Raw genomic sequence first — 13,865 nt, forward strand, 5'->3', positions numbered from 1 at the left:
GGAGCGTGCGAAGAGCTGGTAAGCTTTTGTCTTTCAGATGCCGGAATGCAGTGCGAAGACCTCCGGAGCATGCGAAGAGTAGGTAAGCCTTTGTCTTTCAGATGCCGGAATGCAGCGCGAGGCGTTGGTGACAGCCGATGGACCAGGTAAGAGATGCGCTGCCACTGAAGACCGTAGTGCTAACCTGTTCTTTCTTTGTCTTTACAGGTGCTGCTGAAGACTGGATTCCAGGATGGTAAGCCTTTGTTCCCTTAGGCCCAGGATCAGAAGCAGAAGACACGATGAGCGTTCTGCTGCAGAGAATGCAGAATAACGCAAAGCAAGATTCATCCATCGGGTGTGGTTTAAATAGCCTCCTGTAGTGCTTAGGTGTCTCCTTCCACAGCCACGCCTAAGAAAAGAGTTCCTGCTTTCCAGAAGAGTTCCAGTGTTCTGAACCTAGGGAGTGGCTCCTGCCCCACCCAACAGGAAAAGTAGTCCCAAACAGAAGAGGATCAGGGGTTCAACTGGCAGGTAAGTAAGCAGCATGGTCTGCTGCAGGTAAGTCCACCCAAGCATTATGAGCCCGGCGCTTCCAGCGCTGGGACTGGGCATCTTTATGAGCCTGGTGCCACTGGCGCCAGGACAGGGTCCAAAAGGTCCTAATTGGGACTGGCTGGCACTCGGAACCGGGGTTATGGGTCTGCTTCCAAGGGAGTCGGGCAAGTCCTGATCTTTTGGAAGCAGAGATCATGACAGCACCCCCCCTCAAGGCCCCTCCCAAACCGGGCTTCTCCGGGGGTTTGGGCTTGTTAGGAAATGTTCGATGAAATCTTTTGATTAGACGAGGCGCGTGGACATATTCTGCAGGTTCCCAGGATCTTTCTTGGGGACCGTAGCCTTTCCAGTCAATCAGGTAAAATAGTTTAGATTTGGAGATCTTGGAATCCAGGATGCTTTTGACTTCAAACTCGAGTTCTCCATCAACTAGAATAGGTTTTGGAGATGTAGTTAGTCGGGTTTGAGGTTGCACGGGTTTTAATAGAGAGACGTGGAAGACCGGATGTATCTTCATGTGAGGGGGCAAGTCCAACTTGACCGCTACTGGATTTACTATGGTAGTGATGGAATAGGGACCAAGGTATCTTGGGTTGAATGTGCGTGGTCCTTTTAGAGGTAGATATTTGGTGGATAACCAGACTTGATCTCCTACTTGATATTGGGGGGCTTCCTTCCGATGTTGGTCTGCTCCTTTCTTGTATTGTTCTTTAGCCCTTTGAAGGTGAGAAACGGCTTCCTTAAAGGCTTGGGTGATTGTAGAATGCAGGTGGTCTACTGCTGGTGTTCCAAGATCTTGGAGTGGATCCAACTCCGAGGTTCGAGGGTGACTACCGTATAAAAGAAAAAACGGGGTCTTCCCAGTTCCCAAGTGGACAGAGTTATTGTAGGCATATTCGGCTATCCAAAGGATATCTTTCCAGGTTTTTTCAGTTTGTTGTAGCATGCAGCGCAAATACTGTTCCAGAGTTTGATTGGTCCTCTCGGTTTGTCCGTCGGTTTGAGGGTGGTGGCTGGTCGAAAGTCTCACATCAATTTGAGCCGACCGACAGCAACTTCGCCAAAAATGAGAAATAAATTGACTACCTCGATCCGAAATTAGAACTGAAGGAAAACCGTGCAGTCGGACGATGTTTTAGAGAAATTCTCGGGCCAGAGTTGCTGCTGTTGGTAAGCCTTTGAGTGGAATGAAATGCGCCATCTTGGAGAATAGGTCCACGATTACTAGGATCGTATTGTATCCCGAGCATGGAGGTAGATCAGTGATGAAGTCCATAGAAAGCGTATGCCAAGGGCGAGGCGGGATGTCAATAGGGCGTAAGAGGCCGGCTGGTTTTTCCTTTTGACTCTTGTTTTGGGCGCATACTCCACAGGACATTATAAAGTCTCTGATAACTTTTTTCCAAGACGGCCACCAGAAGTAGCGCTTGATCTTTTCCGAGGTCTTGGTCATACCGGGATGTCCTTCCATTAAAGAATCGTGATAACAAGAGATTACCTTTTTCTGTAAATCTGTGCTGGGCAGGTATAACCGTTCTTGGAAATATAATAGGTTGTCCTTCACCGTAAAGTCCTTTCCCTGCAGATGCCAATTCTGTATGTCTGCTGGAGTTACCAGTAGCCTGGCTTTATCCTTAACTTCCTCTATGGATTGTGTGGCGATTACACCTAGAATTCTTTGTTCGGGAATGATAGGTACAGGTTTAGGATTGATCAAATGTTCTTCCACTCCCATCCGAGAAAGGGCATCAGCTTTACCGTTTTTTGTACCAGGTCGATAGGTAATTATGAAGTCAAACTCGGCAAAGAATAGTGCCCAACGGAGTTGCCTAGAGGATTGAGCTTTTGCGGTTTTCAAATATTGCAGGTTTCGGTGATCTGTAATCACAGTAACGGTGTGTCGGGCCCCCAGAAGATAATGCCGCCAAGCCTTAAAGGCGGACTTGATAGCTAGAAGTTCCTTATCAGTAATAGTGTAATTGATTTCAGGAGGCGAGAATTTGCGGGACCAAAATGCCACGGGATGCAACTGATTGGTTACTGGGTCCTTTTGTGATAGAACTGCCCCCATGGCAAGGCTCGAAGCATCAGTTTCAACGATGTAGGGGAGTTCTGGGCGAGGATGTTTTAAGATCGGTGCAGAGATAAATCTAGTCTTCAAATTCTGGAAAGCTTGTTCCGCCTCGGTAGACCATTCAAAACGTTTGTTTTTCTTTAACAAGGCGGTGATGGGCTGGACTATTCGAGAGAATTCGGGGATAAACCTGCGGTAAAAGTTAGCGAAGCCTAACATGCTTTGAACACCTTTTACGGAGGATGGCGATGGCCATTTGAGAATTGCATCGACCTTCTTTGAATCCATACGCACTCCGCTAGGTGATAATATGAATCCCAAGAATTCAACTTCAGTCACGTTGAAAACACATTTTTCCAACTTAGCGAAAAGTTTGTGTTGACGCAATCTCTCGAGGACCATTTTCACGTGTTTCCGATGTTCAGTTTCCGATGAAGAGTAAACGAGGATGTCGTCAATGTAAACAATAACACACACATCTATGAGCTCTCTGAGGACATCGTTCATAAAATATGGAAAGGCGGCCGGGGCATTGCAAAGTCCGAAGGGCATGACCTGATATTCAAATAGCCCATACTTGGTGCGGAAGGCCGTCTTCCATTCATCGCCCTCTTTTACTCGTACCAAGTGGTAGGCTCCTCTAAGATCCAGCTTTGTAAATATGCATGCTTTTCTGACTTGGTCCAGGAGTTCAGGGATCAAAGGTAACGGATATCTATTCTTAACGGTGATCTGGTTCAGGGCGCGATAATCTATACAAGTTCTAAGGTCCCCTTCTTTTTTTGGAACGAAGAACAAAGCTGAGGAAGCAGGGGACTTGGAAGGACGAATAAACCCATTCGCTAGGTATTGATCCAGGTATTGTCGGAGGTGAAGATTCTCAGGCTCGGTGAGGGCATAAATTCTACTACAAGGAGGAGTAGATCCAGGTATCAGGTCTATCTGGCAGTCATAAGACCTATGAGGAGGTAGAGAGTTAGCCTGATCCTTCCGGAAAACATCTTGGAATTCTAGGTATTCAGGAGGTAACTGAGGAGCCTCCGAGGAAATTTCTGCCAGTGCAACACCAGGTCGAGGGTGACAAGTGGAGACACATTCTGGAAACTGAACCGTTCTTGCTCGCCAATCGATCTGAGGATTGTGCTTCTCTAACCAAGGAATTCCTAGAATAATCTGGAACTGGGGGGCCTTGATCACATCGAACACGATCTTCTCATGGTGTCCATCTTGACTTACTAGCGTCACTTCTTGGGTGGTATGCGTTACTGGTCCGGAGGCTATCTCTGTACCATCCACCGTAGTAATGACGTCCTTTACAGCCTTTGGACAAAGAGTCAGATTCATCCTCAAAACCATTTCATGATCCACATAATTGCCGATGGCACCGCTGTCGACGTAAGCTTCAATCGCATGTAATCGATCCGGATGTTCAGGGCTAATGAGGACCATAGGTATCACGAAATGCGAGGTCACGGAACTGGTTTTAACGCTCGGCAAGAGGACCTCTATTCTTGTCGGGCGAGGTCGTTTCCCTGCTCAGAGTTTGTGACCCTGGTAACTGCAGCTCCTACTGCCTTCTTGGCTGGTTTCACCGGACAGTCTCGAAGAAAGTTTGTATTCGAACTAAGTGGCAATTATCAGAAAGATAGCGAGCAACTTACCACGATATACAACCACGTGGAGCAATGGATGGACTCCAATTGGATGTGCCTAAACGGAAAAAAAACGGAACTCATGATTTTCGGCTCATCCTCTGCTCGTGCTAAGCTACCCTCATCCTACACATCCTTCCACATTAAAGATACCCCCATTCCGGTCCTAAGCAAGGTTAAAACCCTAGGTATGCTGCTAGAAGCATTGTTGGGTGCGGACGCCCAAGTACAGTTCATCAAAAAAAACTGTGCCTACCACCTCCGTCTAATAAAAGCCATCAGACCTTTCATATCCGAGGAAAATTGTGCGACCATAGCAAGAGCCACCATCTTATCGCGCCTTGACTATGGCAACGCTCTAGTCCTGGGTGCCTCCAAGCAATGCCTACAAAGCTACCAAATTGTACAGAACAACGCGGTAAGAATTGTCAAGCTCAAAACTAAAACAGAACATATCAGCAACTCCAGAAGAGAGCTTCATTGGCTGAAAATCGAAGATAGGGTGCATTTCAAAACCTTAACCATCGTTCACAGATGCATCTACGGAAAGGCACCAATCTACTTAAAAACTAGGATCAAACCATACGTTCCTAATAGAACACTGAGATCATCCCAACTTGTTAAAATTGCTACGTCACCTCACAAACTCAAAAGTGGCTTAGGTAGAGCCTTTCCAACCCTTGCAGCCAACCTTTGGAACAACCTACCAGACCACCTTAGACTGGAAACCAACTACTCGCGTTTTCGCAAACAGGTAAAAACCCATATCTTCAAATAAACGGCCATCACGGCATATGCCTCAGTTAGCTTAATTCTATGTGACTGTCCCGTCTGCTCTGTCTAATCACTATCTGTTCCGTCCGTTCTCGTGTCCTTGTTTCTGCGCCCCGAGGCTCGCGAGCTACCGGCGCAATATAAATATTAAATAAAATAAATAAAAGTGCCCCGAGTTTCCGCAATAGAGGCATAATTGCAGCTGTTTTCTCCTTTCCCGCTCCTTTTGTGTTAGTGGTCCTTTCAGGCCCCCTATTTGCATGGGTTCCCCGGAGTCTACTCCTTTGGTAGGAGTTGGTGGATTGGAAAATACTCGAGCATCAAACTTGGAACGATCGGCCTTCCTGTTCTGCAGTCTGTGGTCAATTTGAACGACTAAGTCAATATAGTCCGAACAGTCTTGCGGGGGATTCACTACTTGGGCTAACACATCTTTGAGCTCTCCACGTAGACCTCTATAAAACAGCGTAATCCTTTTGTCCTCAGGCCATCGAGTTTCCAATATCAGTCTGTTGAAAGACGCAATATAAGCCAAAAGGTCTTGTTTACCCTGTCGCAATGAAAGGAGCTCATTGTCCAAGGCCTGCCCCTGTGAATGTCTTGCAAACAGTTTTTCCATACTGAGCTGAAAAGCTCGAAAATCATGGAGAACCGGATCATCTTGATTAACTAGAGGGATCGACCAGTCTGCCGCATTGCCACTAAGGTACGAAAGCACGAAAGCTACCTTAGCTTGATCAGTTGGAAAGGCTGCTGGCCGGCATAAGAAGTGCAACCGGCACTGATTAATAAATACTGCAAACCTCTTTGGGTCACCAGAAAATCGTTCGGGCGGAGCCAGAGGTACATTCCCAGGTAGGTTGATCTGCACTGGGTTTGTAGAGGATGTTGAAGGAAGATTTGCCCCTGATACGGGTAACGGAGTTTGTCTGGCTTGTGACTGTAGCAATTGTCTAGCGAGATCGTCTGTTCGCTCCTTGGAAATAATCAGTTCCCTTCTTAGAGCATTCGTTTCCTGACGGGCTGCATGCACTTCTGCTCTTAGTTCCCCAAGTAACTGGGCTAGCTGGTCGGTATCCAAGGTTTCCATAGCGCCTGGGTGGGAGTTTTGTGATTGGCTTTGCGTTCTGTAACGCTCACCTGATTCCCGCAGAGGCGCCGGTCTTGACTGGGTGAATGCCGTATCTTCAAAGGTGATGTGCAACACACGGTTGGCTCTTTGGGCTGGACCTCTGTGCACTGTATGTCTGACTCGAAGAGTAAGATGTCTGCAGATAGAAATTATGGGATTAATGAACTGGGGTTATTGGGTGCCTCTCTCCTCTTCCCTTTCTCTTCTCCTGTAGAACCCCAAAGGTTAACACCCTCACCTTAGGTAAGTGAACGCCGAGCTCTCCATCTGCCTCGGGGCAGGGTGCCGTAACCAGTTTCTTCACTGGATAAGGGTGCAGGCCTCTTGACCTCAGAGGACTGCTGTCCGTCGTTAACTGCACGAACGGTAAGTTCTGGGCACTTCAAATGTCTTAAAAGTCTTTTGTAATGATATCTCTGGTTTTGCAGGGTTCCGGCGATGGCGGATGGCGGGCTGATGAGAGTTGAGGATCGAACCCGCGTGAGGAATAGAAGCGCCTGGAAGCACGTAAGTAAGCGCTTGTAGCCTGCTTCACGATGCGCACTAACTGTCCCTTTTATCTTGCAGGTACAAGTTCGGAGCTTTAGAGAAGCTGAAGGGTGCTGGAATAACCACTGGATTCGGCGTGGGAAGGAGTAATGGCACGTGAGTAATAAAGTTGCCCAATGTCTTTAAACGCACCTTCTTTTGTCTTTCAAATGCGGGATGCAGCGCCGAAGGCCTCCGGAGCGTGCGAAGAGCTGGTAAGCTTTTGTCTTTCAGATGCCGGAATGCAGTGCGAAGACCTCCGGAGCATGCGAAGAGTAGGTAAGCCTTTGTCTTTCAGATGCCGGAATGCAGCGCGAGGCGTTGGTGACAGCCGATGGACCAGGTAAGAGATGCGCTGCCACTGAAGACCGTAGTGCTAACCTGTTCTTTCTTTGTCTTTACAGGTGCTGCTGAAGACTGGATTCCAGGATGGTAAGCCTTTGTTCCCTTAGGCCCAGGATCAGAAGCAGAAGACACGATGAGCGTTCTGCTGCAGAGAATGCAGAATAACGCAAAGCAAGATTCATCCATCGGGTGTGGTTTAAATAGCCTCCTGTAGTGCTTAGGTGTCTCCTTCCACAGCCAGGCCTAAGAAAAGAGTTCCTGCTTTCCAGAAGAGTTCCAGTGTTCTGAACCTAGGGAGTGGCTCCTGCCCCACCCAACAGGAAAAGTAGTCCCAAACAGAAGAGGATCAGGGGTTCAACTGGCAGGTAAGTAAGCAGCATGGTCTGCTGCAGGTAAGTCCACCCAAGCATTATGAGCCCGGCGCTTCCAGCGCTGGGACTGGGCATCTTTATGAGCCTGGTGCCACTGGCGCCAGGACAGGGTCCAAAAGGTCCCAATTGGGACTGACTGGCACTCGGAACCGGGGTTATGGGTCTGCTTCCAAGGGAGTCGGGCAAGTCCTGATCTTTTGGAAGCAGAGATCATGACACATTCCAACGAGTGCAACGACGAGAGACATTCACGACGAACACTGCAGAAGAAGAAGGACCGTGAGAGAAAAATGCCAGAACCAGCTTTTGCCTCCTCCTGCACCACTGCTGATAATGAATTAAACATAGCGAATAGAAGGTCACAGAAAGGAAATGGTCGAAAAAATGGTATGCTAATTTTAACAATAATTAAGTGTGTAATGAGCATAATAGCCCCAGTAACGACAGCACTGGTATTATGGTATTTGGAACAAATGCACCCATTAGAAATGTTCTTGCCCGTGAGAAATATCTCCACCGCTGAAAGCCCTGTTCATGTAATTACTTGCACTCTGTCCCCAATGGAAGAAAGACATAGGGAAGGTTATGGAAACAACACATTACTGCAAATAATGAATATGACACATTCAATTTTGAAAAAAAATAACTGTTGGGTGTGTGCTCATTTGCCACAACATGGTGGCAAAGGAATAGGTTGGTACGTGCAGCCACTAACATTAAGTTCTGCATGCAGTGCATCCCTGAGTACATTATATTATGGGAAATGGAATAAAAGTGAAACTGGTCAATTAGATAGCACAAACATGAATGAATTTGAGGAGATAATTATGAGACCTATAGGTTGCTCCATATTTCATAGAGCACGAATGATAATGCCAAAAGCTGCGCCCAAACCAATGCCACAAGATAGATTGTTTGTGCCGGAAAAATCATCCGTAATCATATTTCGAATGAGATCAGAAGGAAAAAAAGATGCAGTGCCTCCCTCCTATACGGTAAACTACAGCCCACGTTCTGTTCCTTTTTGCTTAAAGAAGAAGGGCTCCTATTCAGTAGGGACATTCACTGGATGTATGAATACAGCGATTCTTAATAGGGAAGTAGAACCAGTGTATGTAGGTGACCCTGTATATTTTATATGTGGAGAAAAAGCGTATCCCTGGTTGCCTAGAAACTGGGAAGGTACTTGTTATTTGGGACTTTTGTTCCCAGGAGTGTTTTTTTAAAAAACAACAGACATAGCCAAACTATCTAGATCTAGGCCACGGAGGAGTAATGAAGACGGATTAATAGTAGAAGACGTAGCAAAATCATTTATACCATTTTTGGCCCAAGCAATAAACTCCTATAATATACGACAACTATCCAGAATCTTAGAAAAAACAATAAATGGAACAACAGATATATTATACAACATGACATTAGAGGAGAAAGGGATTAGGTTAATGACACTACAAAATAGAATGGCTCTTGATGTAATCCTGGTTGAACGTGGCGGTATTTGCAAAATAGTGGGATCAGCGTGCTGTGTATTTGTAAACGATTTCTCTCCTACGATTTTTGAAGCCATAAGAAAGCTACATGTCTTGAGCTCTGAACTCCATACCCAAGAAAGGGGTTGGGATATAGGCTCCTGGTTCTGGGAGTTATTATATTCGTGGGGATGGAAGCTATTTGCGATCCTAGTAGCAGTACTAGGAATATTCATGACATGTTGTTGCTGCATACACTGCCTACCTGTAATATGCACTGAAATAAGTGAAGAGTGTGTACATATGATAGAAAAAGAGAGCACTATTAAATCAAATACTCATGGTAATGATGAATCAAAAACAGTAAAATAATTCATGTCAATTGATATTGATGATAATGAAGATGAGACTAGTAGTGTGCAAGATTCAGAATCTGATTCGGATACTTGGTCAAGGGAGGATTCAATGGATGGATGAGGCGTTTGGCATACGGCCAAAAGGAGGGTTTTGTCAGTCCAGAAAGAGTAGACACCCCCTCGAACGTAAGGCACTATACTTTGTTGGCCGAAGACCAACTGCATCTTGTGTTTTGTAATAGAAAGGTGTAGCAAAAGCTTAACCATGGTGCAGCCATTTTAAGGTAACTGAAATCGCCATTTTGTTTTCTTCTTGTTTTCTCTAACGTTGCCTTTTTGCCTCATGTAAAACTGCTTTGCTGAAATATTATTCTGCTTCACTGGTGAACAATGCGAGGCCACGAGTGGCATGTTGAAACATAACATAGTAACCCAGACAGAAATGCCCGGTCCCCTCCCTCGCATATCCTTGGAGAGTGAGCAGCAAGGCATTCTAATCAGTACAGCAGGTGCCAGCTAGTCTTGGTAAGCACAGTAGAAATGCTAGAGCGAACATTGAATGACTTGAATTATGCTCTTCTTTGCAGCCCCCTTTCCTGAGCCTGGTTGAGCCCTGGAGAGCAAGTTGATCCCCAGTACACGAATAGAAATTAGGAGATAGCAAAGCCTGGAATGTGTCTCTCCCTACGCACAGCTTGCTTGCAGAAACAGAACCATTGTGTTCTTTAAAACAAAAACTTATGTCTGTGGGCTTACAAAATTGCAACCTGTTACTATATGAATGTTTGAAGGTGTCATACTCGTCACCATTGTCAATCATCGCGCCTAGTTCAAAGTAAATGCAATAGGGGCGGTATAAGTTGTGACACTACAGATTACTAGATGCTTGTTTTGTATATATGTAACTGTTGTACGAATTTCACTCTCTTGGGTCCCCCGAGGTCTGGTAGACACACGTCGCGGGGCGTGGGACCAGTTGGCCAACTGAGACTATTTGCTTTGCAATAAACCCTAGATTTTGGGAATACAACCTCATGTCTGGCGTATCAGTTCATGTGTGACGATTTTGCCTTGTTTCCACAAACGAGGGTCCCTCAGGGGCCCCTTCAAAGTCTAAAGGATGTTATACCTACAGGGAGTAGATTTTGTTTAGAATGGCGAGTTGCCATTCGTGCTGCTCTGGTAAAGGGTTTCTGCTTTGAGTTTCTGCTAGCGCATTGAGTTCCCCTGGAACGTGTTGCAAGACTAGGAACATGTTCTGCTTGAGTGCCCACTTCCACATTTTTTGGGGTAGACTAGACAGACTTGGAGAGTTTGTTCCTCCCTGACTGGTTATGTAAAACATGGCAGTGGTGCTGTCTGTGAGGATTTGCAGCATTTGATCTGCTAAATGCAGTTGAAAAGCTTGTAGGGCTTTGAGGACAGCTAGTAGCTCCAAAAGGTTGATGTGGTTTCGGGCTGTGGTGTGTGTCCACTGGCCATGGTGAAGGTAATGGGCTCCCCATCTGGAGAGTGAGGTTTCTGTTGTAAGTATCACTTGAACCCTTTAACTAATTTTCCTTGGACCACCAGCGCATATCTTGTACTAGGGTTAGCGAAACAACCACTAGATCATCCCACTGAACGCTTGCCAGTTACCATTGTTTCACTAACCACTCTTGCATTGGGTGCATGTGCAGTCGTGCATGTGGAACTAGATAAATGATTGAAGCCATCATCCCAAGCAGGTACATTGATTTGCACACGGTTATTTGGCAACGGCTAGATATTGAGGTATTTGCACAAGCATTTTCTGAACTCTTTCGTTTGAGAGGAAGACTGGTGCATCCCTTGATTTTATGATCGCTCCCAGTAATTGCTTCGTTGGCTGGGGACGAGACTTGATTTTTTCTCGTTGATGGAAAACCCCAATTGAAATAGAAGTTTGATAGGTCTTTGGGCGTTGTGCCTGCACATTTGGTGGGATTCCTCTGTTATCAGCCAGTCGTCCAGATGAGGGTACACTGGGATTGATTCTCTGCGTAAGTGTGCCAACAATACTGCGCGGACTTTGGTGAGCACCCTTGGAGCCGAGGCTATGCCGAAGGGGAGCACCTTCAACTGATATTGTTGTTCTGCAATTTTGAAGTGTAGGTATTTTCTGTGCGCTGGGAACATTAAAATATGAAAGTATGCATCTTTCATATCCAATGTTGCCATGTAGTGCCCTTATTTTAATAGGGGGATTACCTCATGCAGAGTTGTCATGCAAAATTGTTGTGGCTTGACATATATGTTCGCTGGGTGCAAGTCTAGGACCGGGCGCAATGTTAGGTCTTTCTTTGGCTCAAGGAAGTACGTTGAATACATACCCTTGTGTACCTGTTTTGCCGGGACGATTTCTATAGCGTCCTTCTCCAGCAGTGCTTTGACCTCTTCTAGCAGTATGCGTTGTTCTTCCTGCGTTCTTTTCCTTTGTCCTGGCGGGTGGCTGGATGGTCTCTGTATGAGCTCTATTGTTTTTCTTTTTTTCTTTAAGAAAAATGTATTGAGTTTACTTTGAAACTTTTTACACTCTATTTCCTTACACATTCATTCCAATGACAAGATTACATAAAATCATATCAAAAATAGAAAATTCATAAATAATCAAGTCAGACTATTGTTATGATACAAAGGAGGGTAGCATATTACTCTACAGAATTCTATGGGCACATCCCAGATAGTGCACCACTCTTTCTCCCCCTGTCGTACAATCAATTTTATTTTCTAAAAATAGTTTCTAATAGTTTATTGAAAGCTAGAATCAAGGCCGGATTAGCGGTGATCATAAGATTATTCCATAGCAAGGGTGTCAGAACTTGATCAGTAGAATAAACATAAGGGCCTAATAACCTAATCCTATCGTCCACAAAGCCCCAAAGAAAATGGAGCAGGGATTCCATTTCCAGATCACAACAGGCCCTGCACCCACACCAGGTCCTCAGCAACTCCAGTTTAGGGCCAATGATCTCCATTGTCAGAAGTGCATTTAACCAAAATTTAAAGTACATATCCCTGTACTTTTGGAATTGAAATTTTAATACATAACTTCTTGGGCTGGGCTTTGGGATATGGAGTAGTTGTTTGTCCCTGTACAATTTTAATCTTTCTAAATCCGTCACATCTGTACTCTTATCCCCTTGCCAGATCTTATTTTTCTTTTCATAATCATAATCAGTGGGTCGTCTCCTCATACACCATACAGCGTCAATGAAATGTTCTCAGAAGACAGCCCGAGTTCTGCACGTTTGTTAGGCTTTCATATAAGTAAGAGCACTTCTGCAGTTATTAGATTATACAGGAGAGAAAGGCTACGTTTCATATACTGAGCCCACCATGATATTATACCCAACTCAAGATGAATTATACTAATTGGAATTGATTTTGGAAGACCCAGAACTTTTAATTTTCTACAATATAGCAGCATCGCTGTCACTTTTACTGTATACAGCTCAATTAGGGGTGCTAGGGAAAACATGCACAATTTTGACCTTAGGACCTGCATGAGAGATATACAAGGCAAACCTTTTCATTCATTTTGTCCCTTTGATTTGCACAGAAACATTTTGAGGAGATCGTAAAGCCCAAATATCTTATAGCATCTACCCTGGCAACCGGCAGCTCATTAATTCTCCAAGTAAAAGATTTTGACTTGCGTTTTTTGAGAAAGTCATTACAAATGATTTGACATGATTCATTGTCAAGTTTTTTTTTAAAGTATCTTTCTTTCCACTCCCTCCAAGGATCTCTGTAGGCCCGCCTGTGTGTAATATATCAGTACAAGGTCGTCCGCATATGCCAGAATATTTACCCTCATATCTTCCCATTTTGGAGGATAACTTTTCCACTCTTGACTCTCTACCCAAAGATCTGCAAGCCAGAGCTTAAAGAGTGTGGGGGCTAAAACGCACCCCTGACAAACCCCTTTGGCAGTGGGGATAGAACTAGACTGATCCACCTGATTGTTCAGTCTCACCTTCACTGAATTTCCTGAATATAGCAGCTGAATCATCTGTAGGATGCCCCTGTCAATCTTCCAATGTATCAGTTTACCAGACAATTTATTGATGTCAGTATTATCAAACGTTGCATCAAGATCAATAACTGGTATATACAGGGATTTCCCAAACTGTCCACCTATATCAGAGGCACAGGCACATAAGGTTAGTGCACTTGTAATAGTCCCGACCCCTTTTCGAAAAACCTGTTTGCAATGGAATTAATGTTCTGTTTAATTAGCCCAAGTAGTTAGGTCCCTGAGCACTAACTTTGGGAAGATCTTTGCAGCAGATCTATCAGAGCAATAGGGCAGTATTTTTCTGGTCTAGCTCTATCTCCTCTCTTATAAATGGGGAAAGTTAAGGCACTTTCCAAGAACTTGGACAGTCAGAACATTCGGCAATCTGAGAAAACAACCTGAAAAATATGTCTGCCCACAGAACCAGATTTTCTTTGTAGGTACGATTTGAGACCCCATCCGGACCACTAGCTCTAGAATTATTTAACTCGCCAATGCTCATCTCTGTATCCAATCTATCAAATTTGGAAGACCACCCGGTCCTTTTTTGTTGGTTATCTTTACATGGGGCCTCACATCCTGTAT

Source organism: Ambystoma mexicanum, chromosome 1p (genome assembly GCF_040938575.1).
Source record: "Ambystoma mexicanum isolate Mex_15411 chromosome 1p, UKY_AmexF1_1, whole genome shotgun sequence".
Classification (NCBI taxonomy): domain Eukaryota; kingdom Metazoa; phylum Chordata; class Amphibia; order Caudata; family Ambystomatidae; genus Ambystoma; species Ambystoma mexicanum.